This window comes from Balaenoptera physalus (assembly GCF_965194825.1).
Source record: "Balaenoptera physalus genome assembly, chromosome: 10".
In the NCBI taxonomy this organism is placed as follows: Eukaryota; Metazoa; Chordata; class Mammalia; order Artiodactyla; family Balaenopteridae; genus Balaenoptera; species Balaenoptera physalus.
Window position 1 is genome coordinate 61544831 of NC_138889.1, and position 20093 is coordinate 61564923.

At 37.1% G+C, this 20093-nt stretch overlaps 1 protein-coding gene and 1 pseudogene across 3 annotated transcripts in view; both read left to right on the forward strand.

Moving 5' to 3' along the window:
* Nucleotides 1–20093, forward strand: part of RAB6A (RAB6A, member RAS oncogene family) — a 76984-nt gene that overhangs the window by 12807 nt on the left and 44084 nt on the right. The gene's annotated exons all lie outside the window — the stretch shown is intronic.
* On the forward strand, nt 840–20091 carry LOC309637157 (zeta-crystallin pseudogene; annotated as a pseudogene). The gene is made up of 2 exons (XR_014268522.1): nt 840–940; nt 8791–20091. The product of XR_014268522.1 is annotated as a zeta-crystallin pseudogene (transcript).

Consider the following 20093-nt stretch of genomic DNA (forward strand, 5'->3'; position numbering starts at 1 on the left):
ATTATGAGCTCTTAAAGCGTTCATTTTAACCTCTCTAGGTAAAATGAGAAGAATCTACCCATATAATACGGCCTGCAGAGATGGTCCTCTGTAGGCTCCACCCAGAGACTTAATGTCAGCACCTCTCATATATTCCTACCTATTTAATGCTCTCAGAGCTTTCAGAAATTGAAAGTAGTTCCTCTTCACAGAAAGACTATGTTTCGTTTTATTTATTTATTTAATATTTTATTTATTTTATTTATTTATTTTTGGCTGTGTTGGGTCTTCATCGCTGCTCACGGGCTTTCTCTAGTTGCGGCGAGTGGGGGCTGCTCTTCATTGCGGTGCGTGGCCTTCTCATTGTGGTGGCTTCTCTTGTTGCAGAGCACGGGCTCTACGCACGTGGGCTTCAGTAGTTGTGGCACGAGGGCTCAGTAGTTGTGGCTCACGGGCTCTAGAGCACACAGGCTCAGTAGTTGTGGCGCACGGCTTAGTTAGTTGCTCCGTGGCATGTGGGATCTTCCCGGACCAGGGATTGAACCCATGTCCCTTGCATTGGCAGGCGGATTCTTAACCACTGCACCACCAGAGAAGCCCCCCCTTTTAAAAAAAATATTTATTTATTTATTTATTTATTTTTGGCTGCATTGGGATGTTTAGTTTTAAATAAAGCATTCCTTTTGTTCTTTCAAAATTCTTTAGTTGAACTTTCCTCTCCAAAATATTGTACATTTGTTTTCAAAATCTCTGATACTGCAATAATTAGTCTTCTGTGTAAAAACAATCTAAATGGTTATTTCAATCTCAGTCTGATTGATATTATTCTAAATACTGTGATGATTTATTTTTATTTTTCAGAATTTTTTCATTTGTGCCTGGTTATGGCTTGAAGTGTGTGTTCTTCCCATATTCGTATGTTGAAGTTTAACCTCTAGTACCTCAGATGCAACTGGTTAAGGTGAGGTCCTCCTGGGGTAGGATGGGCCGCTATACAGTATGACTCGTGTCCTTATAAAAAGGGGAAATTTGGACACAGATATACACAGAGAGAATGCCATCTGAAGGTGAAGGCAGAGATCAGGGTGATGCTTCTGTACACCAAGGGATGCCAAGGACTGCCAGCAAACCACCAGAAGCTAGGGAAGAGGCTTGAAACAGATTCTTTTCACAGCCCTCAGAAGGAATTAACTCTGCCAACACCTTGATTTTGGATTTGTAGCCTCCAGAACTGTGAGACAATAAATTTCTGTTGTTTAAACCATTCAGTTTGTGGTACTTTGTTATAGCAGCCCTAGCAAACTAATACAATGCTTAATATCGCTTTGCAACCAAATCTAGAAATATAGCACCTCCTGACAGCTGTAATGGTTAATGTGTATTTCCTGTCAAACTATCAATACTAAATATCAACTGACATTTGATTACTTACTACAGATCAGACCCTGTTGTAAGTACTTTACAGTCTTAACTAGTTTAACCCTTAAAACCAACTCCGTGAGATCTTTGGAGAAGTGGTTGATTTCAGGGCTGGGGCAGGGAAAATACAAAATAAGCTGGAGAGTATTGTGGTGCCAGAAAATAAGGAAGTGTTTATGAAGGGATGGGGACATGGTGAAAGGGCACAGGAGCCAATGTGAAAGAGCGCCCAATAGGGAAAGTTGGAAATTTTTGAGCAACAAAATAAATAATGGTGATACTGGATTATAACCCACATAATTAAGATATTTATGAATACATATTTAAATAAATAGATAAGAAAGGACCGCTGTTGTAGTAGATAGAATGAGGGAAATAGAAAATCACCACTGGAATACCACAGTGCTAATTGCTACAGGCAAGATCCATTTGATGAATGCTAAAATCAGAGGGCAAAATTTTGTGAAGACACAGGATATTTGAATAATCTCAAAGTATCTCCCTCAAGATATTTATAATTTACAAGGGGAAAAACAGTAACTTATGGTAGAGAAACTGTGGAGATTGCCATAATCAAGTGATCAAGGTTAACATCACTAGGAATAAGACATTAATATGACATCATGTATTTATTTTATGATGCACTGAGAAAGGCACATCAGTTCTGTGGTGGTCTTGTCAAAAATGTATGACCTCATTCTAATGAAAAAACATTAGACAAATCTAAATTGAGGGACATTACACAAAATAACTGACCAGTTTTCTTTGCACGTGTTGAGGTCATAAAAACAGGAAAGATAGGAAATGTCACCGATGAGAGGAGACCAAGGAGGTTTGTAACTTTTCTGTAAAATAAAAAGTTGACATAGAAAACAAACTTATGGTTACCAAGGGGGAAAGGTGGGGAGGGATAAATTAGGAGTTTGGGATTAGCAGATACAAACTACTATATATAAAATAGATAAACAACAAAGTCCTACGGTATAGCACAGGGAACTATATTCAGTATCTTGTAATAAGCTATAATGAAAAAGAATATAGCAACAACAACAACAACAAAATATATATATATATAAAACAGTCACTTTGCTGTGTACCAGAAACTAACACAACATTGAAATCAAATATATTTCAATGAAAAAAAGTTGAAATATTCCTATAAGATAGGTACTACTGTTATTCTTATTTTACCATGAGGAAATTCAGGCACAGATAGGTTAAATAACTTGTCTCAGTAGTATATACAGTTAGTAACTGGCCAAACTTGGGTTTCAGCTCAACAGCCTGGTTCTAGAGCTCCAGTACTAAGACACTAAACTATACAACCTTTCCTTGATAAATTTTGTATAGGTAGAAAATGTGCAGAAAGTACAGGATACTTTGGTGTTCCCAAAACCATAAGAGTGAAAAAACTGTAATCATCTCTGGAAAGTTGAGCTACATGAACTAAATGTTAGATAAGATTAAGTGTTTCTCAGGTATTTTGCTATACTGGACTTTTGTAATTTATATGACAAAATTCTTAATACATGTAACTTACAGTTAAGTAGAGAGTAAGATAAACAAATTAGTTTTAAAATTCAGTGACTTTGAGGACTTCCCTGGTGGCTCAGTGGTTAAGAATCCACCTGCCAATGCAGGGGCACGGGTTTGATCCCTGGTCCAGGAAGATCCCACATGCCGTGGAGCAACTAAGTCTGTACACCACAACTACTGAGCCTGCGCTCTAGAGCCTGTGAGCCACAACTACTGAGCCCGTGTGCCACAAATACAGAAGCCCGCGTGCCTAGAGCCCGTGCTCTGCAACAAGAGAAGCCACCACAATGAGAAACACCACAACGAAGAGTAGCCCCTGCTCGCCACAACTAGAGAAAGGCTGTGTGCAGCACCGGAGACCCTACGCAGCCAAAAATAAATAATTACAAAAAAGAAAGTTTAAAAATTCAATGGCTTTGATAAAATTTGCTTTGTTGATGATTGTGTTACTGGCTGACACTGAATAAGAAGTAATAAGAATCACTTCACATGTTGCTTATACACAAGGAAAATCATAGGTTTGTTTAATCATGGAATTAAAATGTGATATTCAAATGAGAATTGTCCAGTCACATCAAGAAGGCAAAAGTACAACTGAAAAAAGTCTTTGGATTTGTAATATCTTACAGAAAAGATAATTTGTTAATTTGCAATTCTAAGATCTGAACAATAAGAGAAAGGCTTAAGCTGAAACATAGTGAATTTTTTTTTTAACATCTTTATTGGAGTATAATTGCTTTACAATGGTGTGTTAGTTTCTGATGTATAACAAAGTGAATCAGCTATAGGTATACATAGATCTCCATATCTCCTCCCTCTTGCATCTCCCTCCCATCCTCCCTACCCCGCCCCTCTAGGTGGACACAAAGCACTGAGCTGATCTCCCTGTGCTATGAAACATAGTGAATTTAAGTCATATATATGGAAGAATTTCCTGACTGAAAAGGTTGTAGAAATATTAAGAGTGGGTTATGAAATCACCTGGAGAGACTTCCTTTTTTATTTTTATTTTTTTTATTTTTTAAAAAATTCTTTATTTTATTTATTTATTTTTGGCTGTGTTGGGTCTTCGTTTCTGTGCGAGGGCTTTCTCCAGTTGCGGCATGCGGGGGCCACTCTTCATCACGGTGCGCGGGCCTCTCACTATCGCGGCCTCTCTTGTTGCAGAGCACAGGCTCCAGACGCACAGGCTCAGTAGTTGTGGCTCATGGGCCTAGTTGCTCCACGGCATGTGGGATCTTCCCAGACCAGGGCTCGAACCCGTGTCCCCTGCATTGGCAGGCAGATTCTCAACCACTGCGCCACCAGGGAAGCCCCGATATTTCCTTTTTTAAACAGAGAAATGATTTCTTGGAAGAGCTAGGCATACTCAGACGGAACCAGGAGTATACCTACAATACTTAACAGTTTTCTAATTTGTATTGTATAGAACCATATTTGTTGATAATTAAATATTCTTGTTAGTTTTAGTTGGTCTTCCTTGCCTCAATATATGCTTCCTTTTATCAGAACTTCTTCTTTTTTTTTTTTTTTTTTAATAATGGAGACATTCATTTGGATTTTCCTACAGGATGGTAGTTATTATTAGTAGCTCACACTTATTTTTTTTTTAATTAATTAATTTATTTATTTTTGCTGTGTTGGGTCTTCGTTTCTGTGCGAGGGCTTTCTCTAGTTGCGGCAAGCAGGGGCCACTCTTCATCGCGGTGTGCGGGCCTCTCACTATCGCAGCCTCTCTTGTTGCAGAGCACAGGCTTCAGATGCGCAGGCTCAGTAATTGTGGCTCACGGGCCTAGTTGCTCCGCGGCATGTGGGATCCTCCCAGACCAGGGCTCGAACCCGTGTCCCCTGCATTAGCAGGCAGATTCTCAACCACGGCGCCACCAGGGAAGCCCTATCAGAACTTCTTGATGACTGAGTGAATAAATTTATATAATACAGAATAAATTATATGGCATGGGTTGGGAGTGGGACAGGAAGAAAAGTATTAGAACATAATGCTGTATGAAGTTTTGTGTGTATGGTGGCACAGGAGTATTAAGTACAAATGTTAAAATATTGTTGGAAGAAAAATGAATAGCCACGGTGTTCAGGATAAGATTAGTTAGGCTTTGATTGAAATGGTCATTTAAATTGCCTTTATATAGGAGGATATAAAGAATGTACTGTTAGGGATTTTGAAAACTATTTTGGAGAAATAAGCTTAGCTGAAGAGATTTGAATGAATACAGAAGAAATACAAATACAGAAGGAATGCTGTTCTAAAATTAGATATGTCTAATCTTTCTATGAAAAGGAGCTATTTTAATTTCCGGAAACTAAATAGCTTCCAGAAGTATTGATCATAAATGGGTAGGAATATATGAAAGGGTGCTAAAATATGTCTTTGGACAATGTAAAAGAGCTACCTAAGTGGACTATACTCTTTCTCTGGAGTTTTGGGTTACCCTCAATACAAGGAAGATACAACAACTTGAATGCTGACCAGATGAGACATTGAGATCCTGATCTACTATTTGGAGATTCTGTCTTTTTTTAAAAATTCATTCATTCATGCATGAATGAATGGGTCTTAGTCTTAGTTGTGGGGTCTTAGTTGTGGCCCGCGGGATCTTTTTTTTTTTTTTTTTTTTTAATTGCGGCATGCATGCGGGATCTAGTTCCCTGACCAGGGATCGAACCCCGGCCTCCTGCATTGGGAGTGCAAAGTCTTACTCATTGGACCACCAAGGAAGTCCCTGGAGATTCTGTCTTTAAAACAAAACAAAAACTACCTTGAACAAAATATTAAAGAATTTATCCTCTATACTTAAATGATATATACTTGTATTGTAAGGTATATGTATTGCCAGTTTTAAACCCCATGAGAGCAAAGACTTTAGTTTCTTTATTTATTGTAATTTTTAAAAAAATTGGTATGCTGGAAAATGTGTTTTACTAGAGTTGAAGGGAGGGTATTTTCGAGCTTTGTTTTTCTTTCTTGGGTTTTTAGTTTTGATTACTTCATTATTGTATTCTTGAGAAATGTTTTTCCAAAGTCAAAACTTATTTGCTTAAATTTTGCTGTAGAAAAGTTAAGGTGCACATTAAAGAAACTACACTCACAGTTTAGAGAAAGACTTTTAATCTGTAACACAGACACTATGATAGTCTTATTAAACTGTTACTTCATCCTCCTTCAAAGCATGTGTCCTTTATTCTCCATAAAGAAAAACAAAAGGTGTATTTTTTTTTTGAACAGACCAACCTATGATTGCTTGCTTTTTTCACTCTTAATGACAACTTTTTAATGAACAGAAAATGTTAGTTTTAATGTAGATAGATGTATCAATCTATAAAAATCTGTGATTTTTGTGTCCCATTTAGAAGTTTTTCCATAGCCTGAGTAATGAAGATAGTCTCCTCTATTATATTTTAGAAATTTTGTTTTGTTTTTTGTGTTTTGTTTTGCTTTGCCTTTCACATTTAGGTTTATGATCCAACTGAAATTGATCTTTGTGTGTACTATGAAATAGATGTCAGGTTTAATTTTTTTCAGTGTGGGTATGTAATTATCCCAACATCATGTATTTAAAAACATTTCTTTTCCTCAGTGCTCTGCCATGTCGTTTTTATAATGACCAACTGTCTATAAATTCATTGACCTGGTTCTGGAATTTCTATTCTGCTAAATGCTTTGTCTACCCTTGCAACAATACAAAACTTACTCACTATAACTTAATATAAAAATTACTGATTTACCAGAGAGAAAATCCTCCCACCTTATTCTTTTTATTTAAGAATGGCTTGGCAATTCTGGCCTTTGCAACCCTGGGGAAGGTTTTTAAAATAGAGCTTCAATTTCTTTAAGATTTTCTTTTTTCTTTCTTATTTTTTTCTTATTTTTCTAGGACTTTGTACATTTCATCTATTGTTTCAAATTTATTAGTGCAGATTACTCATATTACTCATGTTTTTATGTCTGCAGGATCTGTAATCATGCTTCATTAATTTCTAATACTGGTTATCTGTACCTTTCATTTCTTCTTGGTAAGACTTACTGGAGGTTTATAAATTTAATAGTTGTTTTTTTTTATTTTAATTTTATTTATTTATTTATTTATTTTTGGCTGTGTTGGATCTTTGTTTCTGTGCGAGGGCTTTCTCTAGTTGCGGCAAGCAGGGGCCACTGTTCATCGCGGTGTACGGGCCTCTCACTGTCACGGCCTCTCTTGTTGCTGAGCACAGGCTCCAGACGCACAGGCTCAGTAGTTGTGGCTCACGGGCCTAGTTGCTTCATGGCATGTGGGATCTTCCCAGACCAGGGCTCGAACCCGTGTCCCTTGCATTGGCAGGCAAATTCTCAACCACTGCACCACCAGGGAAACCCAATTTAATAGTTTTTTGTTCAAAGAACTTAAACAGCCTTGGTCAGCCTTGTTGACTCTCAATTGTGTGTTTTCTGTTTTATTTCTGCTCTTTATTTCCTTTCTTATAGTTTCTTTGGTTTATTTTGCTGGTCTTTTCCAACTTCTTGAGAGAGGGATATATAGCTCATGTTTTAGTTTTTTTTTTTTTCCCCTAATATACGCTCATATAAGTGTGTGTGTGTGTGTGTGTGTGTGTGTGTAATTGTATAAATTTCCCTTTAAGTACTATTATAGTAGTGTTTTGGAGATTTGCTCTGCAGTATTTTTGTCATTCAGTACAAAATGCTTTCTAATTTCTATTTTGATTTCTCCTTTGACTCATTGGTTATTAGAAGTATATTATTTTGAAACACTTGGGGACTTTCTAGTTTTCTTTATATTTTTGATTTCTACTTTAATCGTACTGTGGTCAGAGAATATATTTTCACTGTTTTTAATTTTCTTGATATTTTTCTTTATGGTCCATATGTTATGTCAGTTTTAATAAATATTCCCTTTGTGCCCGAAAAGAATGAATTTGGTAGGTGCAGAATTCAATATATGATCACTAGATCAGTTTTGTTAATCAAGTGGTTCAAATATTGTGTGTCTTTATCGAATTTTTGTCTATTCTGTTATTGAGAGAGGTATGTTAAAATTTTCCATGGTGATTGTGGCTCTGTATACGTATCCTTGTAGTTTTTCCATTTTTAACTTATAGGTTTTTGAGACTTTTTTTCTGGCCACACCACGTGGCATGCAGGATCTTAGTTCCCCAACCAGGGATCGAACCTGTGCTCCCTGCAGTGGAAGCGCAGATTCTTAACCACTGGACATCCAGGGAAGTGTCTGGAATTGTTATTGTGTTCTTGGTGACTTCAACCTTTTATCGTCATCAAGTGTTCCACTATTTCTAGTAATGCTTTTTGCCCTAAAGTTTACTTTGATGTTAGTATAGGTATACCATCTTTATTTTGGCTAATGTTTTCATAGTATTTATATTTTTCTGTCCTTTTTAATTAATTAATTTATTTTGGCTGCCCTGCCCAGCATATGGGAATCTTATTAGTTCCCTGACCTACCAGGGCTTGAACCCGTGTCCCCTGCATTGGCAGGCAGATTCTTAACCACTGCGCCACCAGGGAAGTCCCTTTATCTTTTTACTTTCAACATTTTTGTATTCTTATGTTTCAGATGTGGCTTAGTAGTCATCTAGTTAAGTTTTGTGTTTGTCCGGTCTGATAATTGTTTTTAAAATTGGAACATTAGTACATTTACATTTAATATAATTATATATTTGGATTTAAAATAAATCTACCATCTTCTCAATGTGCTTTCTTTTTGTCCTGAGTGTTTCTTTTCCTCTTCTTGTGTTATTTGAATTTGTAGTCTTTTAAAAAATTATTCCATATTCTTTATTAATTGGGAAGTTATACAATTTTTTTTTTCTTTTTCTTTTTGTGATTAGCCCAGAAGTTGTGGCATGCAGCCATGACTTTAAAAAGTTTACAGGTAATTGATTCCTTTACCCTTCTGGACAGTGCAGGGACCTTGGCAATCTAATTCTACTTACCATTCTTCCTTCTGACTTGACTTACTATGTGTACTTTAAGTGTGTGTGTGTGTGTGTGTGTGTGTGTGTGTAAAACCCCATAAGATATTATTTCAGAGAGTGATTGTTTAGATTTTTTTTTACAAGGAAAACTTTTTATTGAAATGTAACATATAGAAAAGTATATGAATCTTAAGTGTACAGCTTGAATAAGAAAAATTGCTAGTTATATTGACCTGAATATTCCCATCCTTATGAAAGTTATTTCTTAATTAATTAGTGAAGTTGGTCTTCTGGTTCTAAAACCTCAGTTCACTGAGTTTTATCATAAGTGTGCCCCTGTGAGCTATATCTACTTTCATTTTTCCAAGAATGCAGACTCTGGACAACCTTAGTGAATGCTGTCTACTTGATGGTTTCTTTCATTGATTATTTCATTTAGTGCTAGGCAGGGACCAACATTGAGTATAGCCATGAACAAGATAGATGAGGTTCCTGTTCTGCAGCTTATCATTTGTAAGTTAGGAGAGGTAAACTAGTAAATAAATGCACAAACAAGATAATATGAGTTAAGTTCCTTATATTGCCATTTTTTTCTTATTTTTCCCCGTAAGAAGGAGTGGATCATGCTTTTCTACACTTAGACTTAAAAAGTTTTTGAGTAAAGTTAATGCTGGAGAAGCTAGTCTTATGCTAGTACTTATTTTGAACTTCCCACTGAACTGTTCTTTGAGGGTACAGATTATTTCCAAGTCATCTTTTTAAAAACATTTTTTGTATTGAAGTATAGTTGATTTGTGTTAGTTTCTGGTGTATAGCAAAGTGATTCAGTTATATATACGTATGCATGTATGTATGTATATATATTCTTTTCCATTATGGTTTATTACAGGATATTGAATATAGTTCCCTGTGCTGTACAATAGGACCTACTTACTTACTTATTTATTTATGGTTGCATTGGGTGTTCGTTGCTGCACGCGGGCTTTCTCTAGTTGGGGTGAGCGGGGGCTACTCTTTGTTGCGGTGTGTGGGCTTCTCATTGAGGTGGCTTCTCTTGTTGCGGAGCACGGGCTCTAGGCGCACGGGCTTGAGTAGTTGTGGCTTGCGGGCTCAGTAGTTGTGGCTTGCGGGCTCTAGAACACAGGCTCAGTATTTGTGGCGCACGGGCTTAGTTGCTCTGCGGCCTGTGGGATCTTCCCGGACCATGGATCGAACCCATGTCCACTGCATTGGTAGGCGGATTCTTAACCCCTGCGCCACCAGGGAAGTCCCTAGGACCTTTTTGTTTATTTTATATATAGTAATTTGTATCTGCTAATCCCAAACTCGTAATTTATCCCTCCCCCAGCCCCTTTTCCCCTTTGATAACCATAAGCTTGTCTTCTAAGTCTGTGAGTCTGTTTCTGTTTTGTAAATAAGTTCATTTGTATCATATTTTAGATTCTATATATAAGTGATATCATTTGGTATTTGTCTTTCTCTTTCTGACTTACTTCACTTACTTAGTATGATAGGTCCATCCATGTTGCTGTAAATGGCATTATTTCATTCATTTTGATGACTGGGTAGTATTCCATTGTGTATATGTACCACATTTTCTTTATCCATTCATCTGTCGATGGACATTTTGGTTGCTTCCATGTCTTGGCTAGTGCTGCTATGAACATTGGGATGCATGTATCTTTTTTAATTAGTCCAACTCGTCATTTTATCCTTAAGATACATTCATAGATGAATGTTAACTTTGTTGTAGGAATAAAATAAAAGCCCTGCTGCCATCTAAAATACTTCTAGAAATACAATCTTAGGCTGAAAGTAATTTTCTTTTTTTTTTTTTTTTTGGTCGCCCCGCATGCCTTGCGGGAATCTGAGTTCCCTGAACAGGGATTGAACCTGGGCCATGGCAGTGAAAGCCTGGAATCCTAACCACTAGGCCACCAGGGAGCTTGGCTGAAAGTAGTTTTGAGAGGTAATTTAGTTTTTCTCTCCTCCAGGCAGAACCACATCTGGTACTGAGTTCATAAGTTCATAATGTAACCAGGAAAGAAAAGTTCCACAAAACTGGGTTACATGAGCAAAATCTCAGAGGCTCCAAGGAACCTGTTATGCTTGAAGAATAACCAATAGCTTTCCATCATTGTCAGATGGTATTTGTGTTTGGCAAGGTTAGGAGATGAGACTAGAAAGGCTAAGCTCAAGTTTGAATGCCTGCTAAGGATCTTTAGCTTATGGAGACTGGGGAGCCTTGGAATGTTTATAAATTGTTGAAAGGTATCTCTGGCAGTATAGAGGATGGACACTTTCTTTGCACAGTGTTTTATTCTCTTGTTCACCCTCTTTCAGCCGTTGTAAACTCCTTTGCATTCAAGGCCTTACTTACATTTGTTTGTCATTCTCATCCTCCAACCTCCTTGTTTCCTAGCACTTGGAAGTTTTGGAATGAAGTTGGAAATAGTAGCCATCCAAGAATTAATATATTTGTTTATGTTTTATTCATCTTTGATAAGAGTAGCCAGTGGGTCGTTACCTTTATGTGAATATCTTTTCTGTCTTCACGTTTTGTGTAGTCAAATATTTTTGTTTTTTCTTTGGATGTCTCCATTTCATCATCTTGGAAACTCATATCATAGGTCTAATGCCTTTAACATAAATATTATTATAAAGAAATAAATCATACTTATTAAAAAACAACTTTTGAGCCATAGATGTGAAATTACTTATTCAGCAAATATTTTATACAACCAAATTCATTCTCCCCGTTTTTGAATGTGATTGTACAAGTGTAGTTGTAGTTCTCTTCTTCTTTTTTTTTTTTTTAAATCATCTTTATTGGAATATGATTGCTTTACAATGGTGTGTTAGTTTCTGCTTTATAACAAAGTGAATCAGCTCTACATATACATATATCCCCATATCTTCTCCCTCTTGCATCTCCCTCCCATCCTCCCTATCCCACCCCTCTAGGTAGTCACAAAGCACCGGGCTGATCTCCCTGTGCTATGCGACTGCTTCCCACTAGCTATCTGTTTTACATTTGGTAGTGTATATATGTCCATGTCACTCTCTCACTTCATCCCAGCTTACTCTTCCCCCTCCCCGTGTCTTCAAGTCCATTCTCTACGTCTGCTTCTTTATTTCTGTCCTACCCCTAGGTTCTGCAGAACCTTTTTTTTTTTTTTTTAGATTCCATATATATGTGTTAGCATACAGTATTTGTTTTTCTCTTTCTGACTTGCTTCACTCTGTATGACAGACTCTAGGTCCATCCACCTCACTACAAATAACTCAATTTCATTTCTTTTTATGGCTGAGTAATATTCCATTTCTTCCTTTTTTTTTTTTTTTAAGCTTTAGGAAAAACGAAATCTTTATTCAATTTAGGTCTTTAGAGAAAAGCTACTAACTTTATTGAACTTCAGTGTTGTTGACTAGGTTTGCTGCATTGGAGTAATGTTAGCTTGGTTTAATTGATTTTCTCTTTTGCTGTAGAATTGCATCACCTAGGTGAGACATCTTAGCTGTGATATTGCAGTGAGTTTTGCTTGCAGCTGAGCTTTTTTGCTGTGGTCCCTAGGTACCTTTTTCAGGTGTCTTCGTTACCATGATGGACTACAGATAGTGTTCTTTTTGTGTGTTTGTTGTATTTTTATGCTTAACTCTTACTAAAATCATAGCATCTGATTTAAGGTACTATTATTATCATAGCACATTAATCTTTTATAAGGGCTTATTTTGGGGGGGAATATTAGAAAATATAAATATCTTCTCTGTTTCAGTATTATCTGACCAATATAACTGACCAGATTATGAAGCAGTTCATAAATGTTCATTTATATAGGTTGTAGAATAATTGAGACTTCTCCTTTTATGCAAACATTAGTCTTATAATCTTTGAATCCTAAGTACTCTTGAAGAGTATATTATGTGAGGAATTACTTTACCACTTATAGAAGTTATCTGTTAAATTAGTATACCTTGGTCTTCTAGAGGCCCAATAATTAGTTCCTCTAATCTTTAATATATTATCAGCCCTTTTTTTTAGTTATCTTTGGTGCTCCAGTATTAAAATTATTATACATAGTAAAATTTACCATTTTAACTTATTTCTATGTGTACAGTTCAGTGGCATTAAGTATTTCACATTGTTGTACAATAATCACCACGATGGATTTTATTTATCTGTCTATTTATTTATTTATTTATGGCTGTGTTGGGCCTTCGTTGATGTGCGCGGGCTTTCTCTAGTTGTGGCGAGCGGGGGTTACTCTTCATTGTGGTGTGCAGGTGTCTCATTGCGGTGGCTTCTGTTGTTGTGGAGCACGGGCTCTAGGCGTCCCTTGCATTGGCAGGGGGATTCGTAACCACTGAGTCACCAGGGAAATCCATGATAGATTTTTAATAACAGCTTTATTGAGATGAAATCGTACATCACACAGCCCTTTTTTCCCTGGAATCTGAGGAGCTCTCGCAGATTTTGATTTCCCACTCTAGAACTCGTATCTAGATCACCATGGTGACGGAACAGAGGTTGATGAGAGCTATTAGAGTTTTTTTTTGTTTTTTGTTTTTTAATTAATTAATTAATTATTTATTGGCTGTGTTGGGTCTTCGTTTCTGTGCGAGGGCTTTTCTTTCTAGTTGCGGCAAGCAGGGGCCACTCTTCATCACGGTGCGCGGGCCTCTCACTATTGCGGCCTCTCTTGTTGCGGAGCACAGGCTCCAGACGCGCAGGCTCAGTAGTTGTGGCTCACGGGCCTAGTTGCTCCGCGGCATGTGGGGTCTTCCCAGACCAGGGCTCGAACCCTTGTCCCCTGCATTGGCAGGCAGATTCTCAACCACTGCGCCCCCAAGGAAGCCTGCTATTAGAGTTTTTTAATTCGTGGACCAGAAGTGATGAAACTCCAGTCGAATGTTGCCGTACCGATTCCGAAAGACCATCAGGTTCTAATCAAAGTCCAAGCGTGTAGTGTAAACCCAGTGGACACACAAATTCACTCTTGTACCTACAGTAGAAAACCACTTCTACCTTATACTCCTGGATTAGATGTGGCTGGGATAATAGAAGCTGTTGGAGAATGTGTATCTGCTTTCAAGAAAGGTGACAGAGTTTTCACTACCAGCACGATCTCTGGGGGCTACGCAGAGTATGCTCTAGCAGCCAATTACCCTGTTTACACACTGCCGGAAAAACTGGACTTTAAACAAGGAGCTGCCATCAGTATCCCATATTTTACTGCTTATTGAGCTCTGCTCCACAGTGCCTGTGTGAAAGCTGGAGAAAGTGTTCTGGTTCATGGAGCTAGTGGAGGAGTTGGGATAGCAGCATGCCAGATTGCTAGAGCTTATGGCTTAAAGGTTTTGGGCACAGCTGGTACTGAGGAAGGACAAAACACTGTTTTGCAAAATGGGGCCCACGAAGTGTTTAATCACAAAGAAGCTAATTATATTGATAAAATTAAGAAATCTGTTGGTGAAAAGGAGTTGATGTGATTATTGAAATGTTAGCTAATGTAAATCTTAGCAATGATTTGAATCTTTGTCACATGGAGAACGAGTAATAGTTGTTGGCAGCAGAGGTCCTGTTGAAATAAACCCACGGGAGACACCATGGCAAAGGAATCTAGCATAATAGGAGTTGCTCTCTATTCATCCACCAAGAAGGAATTTCAGCAGTTTGCAGCAGCCCTCAAGCCGGAATGGAAATTGGTTGGTTGAGACCAGTATTAGGTCCTCAGATTCCATTGGAGAAGGTGGCCCAGGCTCATGAAGATGATATTCAAAGCAGTGGGGCTACTGGAAAAATAATTCTTCTCTTAAAATGATTAAACATTTCATAGATTTCCTGTGTAATTAGAGGTCTCTTACCTCAGTTTTATGTACACTACATTTGCTTTAATTAGTATTCATTTGATTTAGTGAGTTTCTTATATTTAAAAAAAGATTTATCTTTAGAGCTCATAGGTATTGGAGTGCAATTTATTTTATAGCTGGCAATAAAGAATATTGCCTTCTACCTCTCATCAAGGAATTATTATACTAGGAAATAGAATGTTAGTGGTCACTTGGCATTGGAGTATATTACAGAAATTCCTGACTGATACTTGATCATTAATTCCATACTTTGACTAAAACATGCTAATTCAAAATAAGACTGGTTGATTTCCAAGCCTACTTCTCCTTATAAAGGTTCTTTAGTCTCTGATTAGCTGAGAACTATATTGGACTTTGAAGATTTTCTGGACTAAACGAGACCCCATTTCCAAACTAATCTCATCTAGACCTACAGGTCTCTCAGAAGGGCAAGATAAACAATGTCTAGATAAATTTGTTAGTTTTCCAATATTTCCCAATGTATTAATGGTATTCACTAGTTTAAAGATTGATTACCAATGATCCATGTATTCTGTGAGGACAGCAGTCTTATCTTTGGTATAATATGATACTAGGTACAATTTCCAAAAAGATACTTATTGATTGATTAAACTTCAAAGTAGATTTAGAATTATCTGTTTATGTGATGGGGATCATATATTTTTATTTAAATGTATAAACGAAATTAACACATTAAGAATGATCTGCTTTTGTTATAACATGGTAACTGCAATAAATTCTAGAGGAAATTAAAAGTTTTTTAAAATAATCGTATACAATTCACTCATTTAAAGTGTACAATTCAGTAGTTTTTAGTATATTCACAGAGTTGTGCAACCATCACCAATATCACTGATGAACAGAGAGAGATGCAAAACTCAACAAAATACTAGCAAAAGAAATCCAACAATACATTAAAAGGATCATAACCACGATCAAGTGTGATTTATCCTAGGGATGCAAGGATTTTTCAGTGTCTGCAAATCAATCAGTGTGATTCACCACGTCAACAGATTGAAGAATACAAGCCATATGATCATCTCAATAGATGCAGAAAAGGCTTTTGACAAAATTCAACACCCATTTATGATAAAAATCTCCAGAAAGTGGGTATAGAGAGAACATACCTCAACATAATAAAGGCCATGTATGACAGATCTGCAACTGACATCATACTCAATGGTGAAAAGCTGAAAGCATTTCCTCTAAGATCAGGAACAAGACAAGGATGTCCACTCTCGCCACTTTTATTTGACATAGTTTTGGAAGTCCCAGCCACAGCAGTCAGAGAAGAAAAAAGAAAGGGAATCCAAATTGGAAAAGAAGTAAAACTGTCACTTTTTGCAGATGACATGATACTATACATAGAAAATCCTAAAGATGCTACTAGAAAACTACAAGAGCTCATCAGTGAATTTGGTAAAGTTGCGGGATACAAAATAATTTCACAGAAATCTGTTGCATTTCTATACACTAACAACGAAAGATCAGAAAGAGAAATTAAAGGGAAAAATCCCATTTACCATTACATCAAAGAGAATAAAATACCTAGGAATAAACCTACCTAAGGAGGAAAAAGACCTGCACTCCGAAAACTATAAAACGCTGATGAAAGAAATCAAAGACAACACAAACAGATGGAGAGATATACCATGTTCTTAGATTGGAAGAATCAATATTGTCAAAATGACAGTGCTACCCAAGGCAATCTACAGATTCATTGCAATCCCTATCAAATTACCAATGGCATTTTTCACAGAACTAGAACCAAAAAAATCTTAAAATTTGTATGGCAACACAAAAGACGCTGAATAGCCAAAGCAATCTTGAGAAAGAAAAACGGAACTGGAGGAATCAGGCTCCCTGACTTCAGACTATACTACAAAGCTACAGTCATCAAAACAGTATGGTACTGGCACAAAAATAGAACTATAGATCAGTGGAACAGTATAGAAAGCCCAGAAATAAACCCATGAACCTGTGGTCAATTAATCTATGACAAAGGAGGCAAGACTGTACGATGGAGAAAAGACAGTCTCTTCAATGAATGGTGCTGGGAAAACTGGACAGCTACAGGTAAAAAAAAATGAAATTAAAACATTTTTTAACACCATAATAAACTCAAAATGGATTAAAGACCTAAGTGAAAGACCAGATACTATAAAATTCTTGGAGGAAAATATAGGCAGAACACTGTTTGACATAAATTGCAGCAATATCTTTTTCGATACATCTCCTAGAGTAATGGAAATAAAAACAAACAAATGGGACCTAATTAAACTCAAAAGCTTTTGCACAGCAAACTATAAACAAAACAAAAAGGCAACCAAGAGAATGGAAGAAGGTATTTGCAAACGATGCATCCTGACCAACAAGGGATTAATCTCCAAAATTTGCAAACAGCTCATATGGCTCAATATCAAAAAAACAATCCGATCAAAAAATGCGCGTAAGACCTAAATAGACGTTTCTCCAATGAAGACATACAGATGGCCAAGAGGTACATGAAAAGATGCTCAACATCGATAATTATTAGAGAAATGCAAATCAAAACTACAGTGAGGGACTTCCCTGGTGGTGCAGTGGTTAAGAATCCACCAGCCAATGAAGGGGACACAGGTTCAATCCCTGGTCCGGGAAGATCCCACATGCCACGGAGCAACTAAGCCTGTGCGCCACAACTACTGAGCCCATGTGCCACAACTGTTGAAGCCCATGCACTCTAGGGCCTGCGTGCTACAACTGCTGAAGCCCACGTGCCTAGAACCTGTGCTCCACAACAAGAGAAGCCACTGCAATGAGAAGCCCGTGCACCGCAACAAAAAGTAGCCCTTGCTCGCCGCAACTAGGGAAAGCCTGCACACAGCAACGAAGACCCAACACAGCCAAAAAAAAAAAAAAAAGGTTTTTTTTTTGTTTTTTGAATAACCCTAGATACCTATTTTTTGTCGTTTGAAAAAGAGTTGAGTATCAGTTCGGCAAAGGTGTTGTTTGCTTAGTGTGATGTGACAAGCAGTGTCAGACTCTGATGATGTGGACTAAACAGGACAATTATAGAGCTTATGATCAGGGAAAACAAGCATTAAGCAAATCATAAGTTTACATACCATTTTACAGAAGGTTTTGGGGTAAACAACAATAAATTTACAAGGATCCCATATTGAAGAATCATATTTAAAATGCTTAATAATGAAAATTTAATCTTTTGAGTAAAAACTGTTTCAACAAACAAGCTATTTTGTATTTCTTCACTATATATTTTATTTATAATGAAGCCCCTTTGCTTTTCTCCACCACTGTTTCCCCCACCACTATTTTGCCTTTTATCTCTTCAGATTTTTAGATTTACTTTTTATAGATTCTGATCAGTGTTAAATAATAGTAGAATGTGTATTGTTCCTGACTTTACTATGATTGGTTCTAGGGTTTTGCCTTTAAATACATATGTATTCGTATATATAAAAAATATTTTGGAAAAACATATACCAAAGTTTTAATGTTAGTTATGTATAGGTGGTAGGATATACCTAATTTTCACTTTGTTCTTGGTCTTTTCTGTGTTGCCCGCTTTGTAACATGCATTTTGCTCTTTTATATAAAAAAGGAGGGACATTTTTCAAAACAAAATAAAAACTGTATGTACTATTTACTAATGAAGAAATGCATAGGTCTACTCATTGCTCCAAAAAGAGACTTCTTCCCAAACATCAGTTTGCTTTTGACCAGGGTCTAGGGAAACTAGCTTTAGCTGTTCAACCTGCTATTTTAGATTCTTTAAAATAAGACGTTTGGGAGTAGGTGATTTTATGGGATTCTTCCTTCTTTGGCTCAGTTTTTTCCTCAGGTTTTCATATGGCACATGGATGGAGGACATTTTACGAGGCCACGATCAGGTCTCTAAACATCAAAAGTTGAAATCAAAAGTTACTTAAATTTGGGGCTTCCCTGGTGGCACAGTGGTTGAGAATCTGCCTGCCAATGTAGGGGACACGGGTTCGAGCCCTGGTATGGGAAGATCCCACATGCCGCGGAGCAACTAGGCCCGTGAGCCACAACTAGAGAAAGCCCTTGCACAGAAACAAAGACCCAACACAGCCAAAAATAAATAAATAAATAAATAAATATTTTATTTAAAAAAAAGTTACTTAAATTCATACAAAAATATGAGTGACTAGGTATTGGTTTTTTTCTCCCAAAAATATTTACATTTGGGAGAGCATTTGAGATATTTATTTGCTCGGTTCTTTTCTAATTGATATAATTTCTTGTATTCATTTAGTATTTATTGAATCTATGTCAAGCTACTGGAGATATAGGAAAATTAGATATGGTTCTTGCCCTTGAACACTGTGCCCATTGGTAAGGATATTGGCAGTATACCACTATTTTCTACCTAGTGGCACTTTCATGTGGATTAACTTAAAAATACCAATACAAAGTAGTATTATGAATCTTTGGGATTGCCCTGCCAAAGAATAGAGATCGGATCCTGAAATGAGTTTCAAAACAATTTTCCATGTCATTTCATTCTTACTCTTAAACAGTCGAGTTCTTGCAGCCCTCATACCTCTCCTAGAACTCTTCATATTTAGTTTTTATACTTCCCGAGATTAAGCTTTGATTCACTGAATGAAGTGGACCTGACCCTTATTTTCCCCAGGTTACTGTCCAGGAAGTTAACTATAATTTCTTCCCAGTGTAATCCTAGTTCTTTTTGTTAGGGCTCAAGTAAATATCTGCTTGCCTTTTGTGAATTAGAGATGTCAGCATAACTGATTGTTTTCCTCCATCTTTTCTCTTCATTTTCCTCACCTCTTAAATCAATAAATATTCTTTTACCTGTGCTCTCAATTTGAGAGATTATCTTTTGTTTGTTTGTTTGCTTGGGTTTTTTTTATAAGGAGGAGGAGAGGAAGAGGAAGGGGGGTGGGGAAGAAGAACTTATTTAGTTGTTTTGGCTGCGCTGAGTCTTAGTTGCGGCACACGGGATCTTCATTGCAGCATGTTTAGTTGCAACATGCGGGCTCTGTTTGCGGCATGTGGGCTTATTAGTTGCGGCCTGTGGGCTTCTTAGTTACGGCATGCATGTGGGATCTAGTTCCCAAACCAGGATCGAACCCAGGCCCCCTGCATTGGGAGCGCAGAGTCTTACCCACTGGACCACCAAGGAAGTCCCGAGATGATCTGTTATTAAAGAAAAACATTTCAACAAACTCAGGGCTGTATGTTTGTAAATTATTGTTAGTAGAACCATTGCAGATATTTTCCAATGAATTGAATTGCAGTTCTCTTTAGAAAAATTGCTTGAGAACCCAATTTAATGTGTTAACTGAATCAATCTTTTT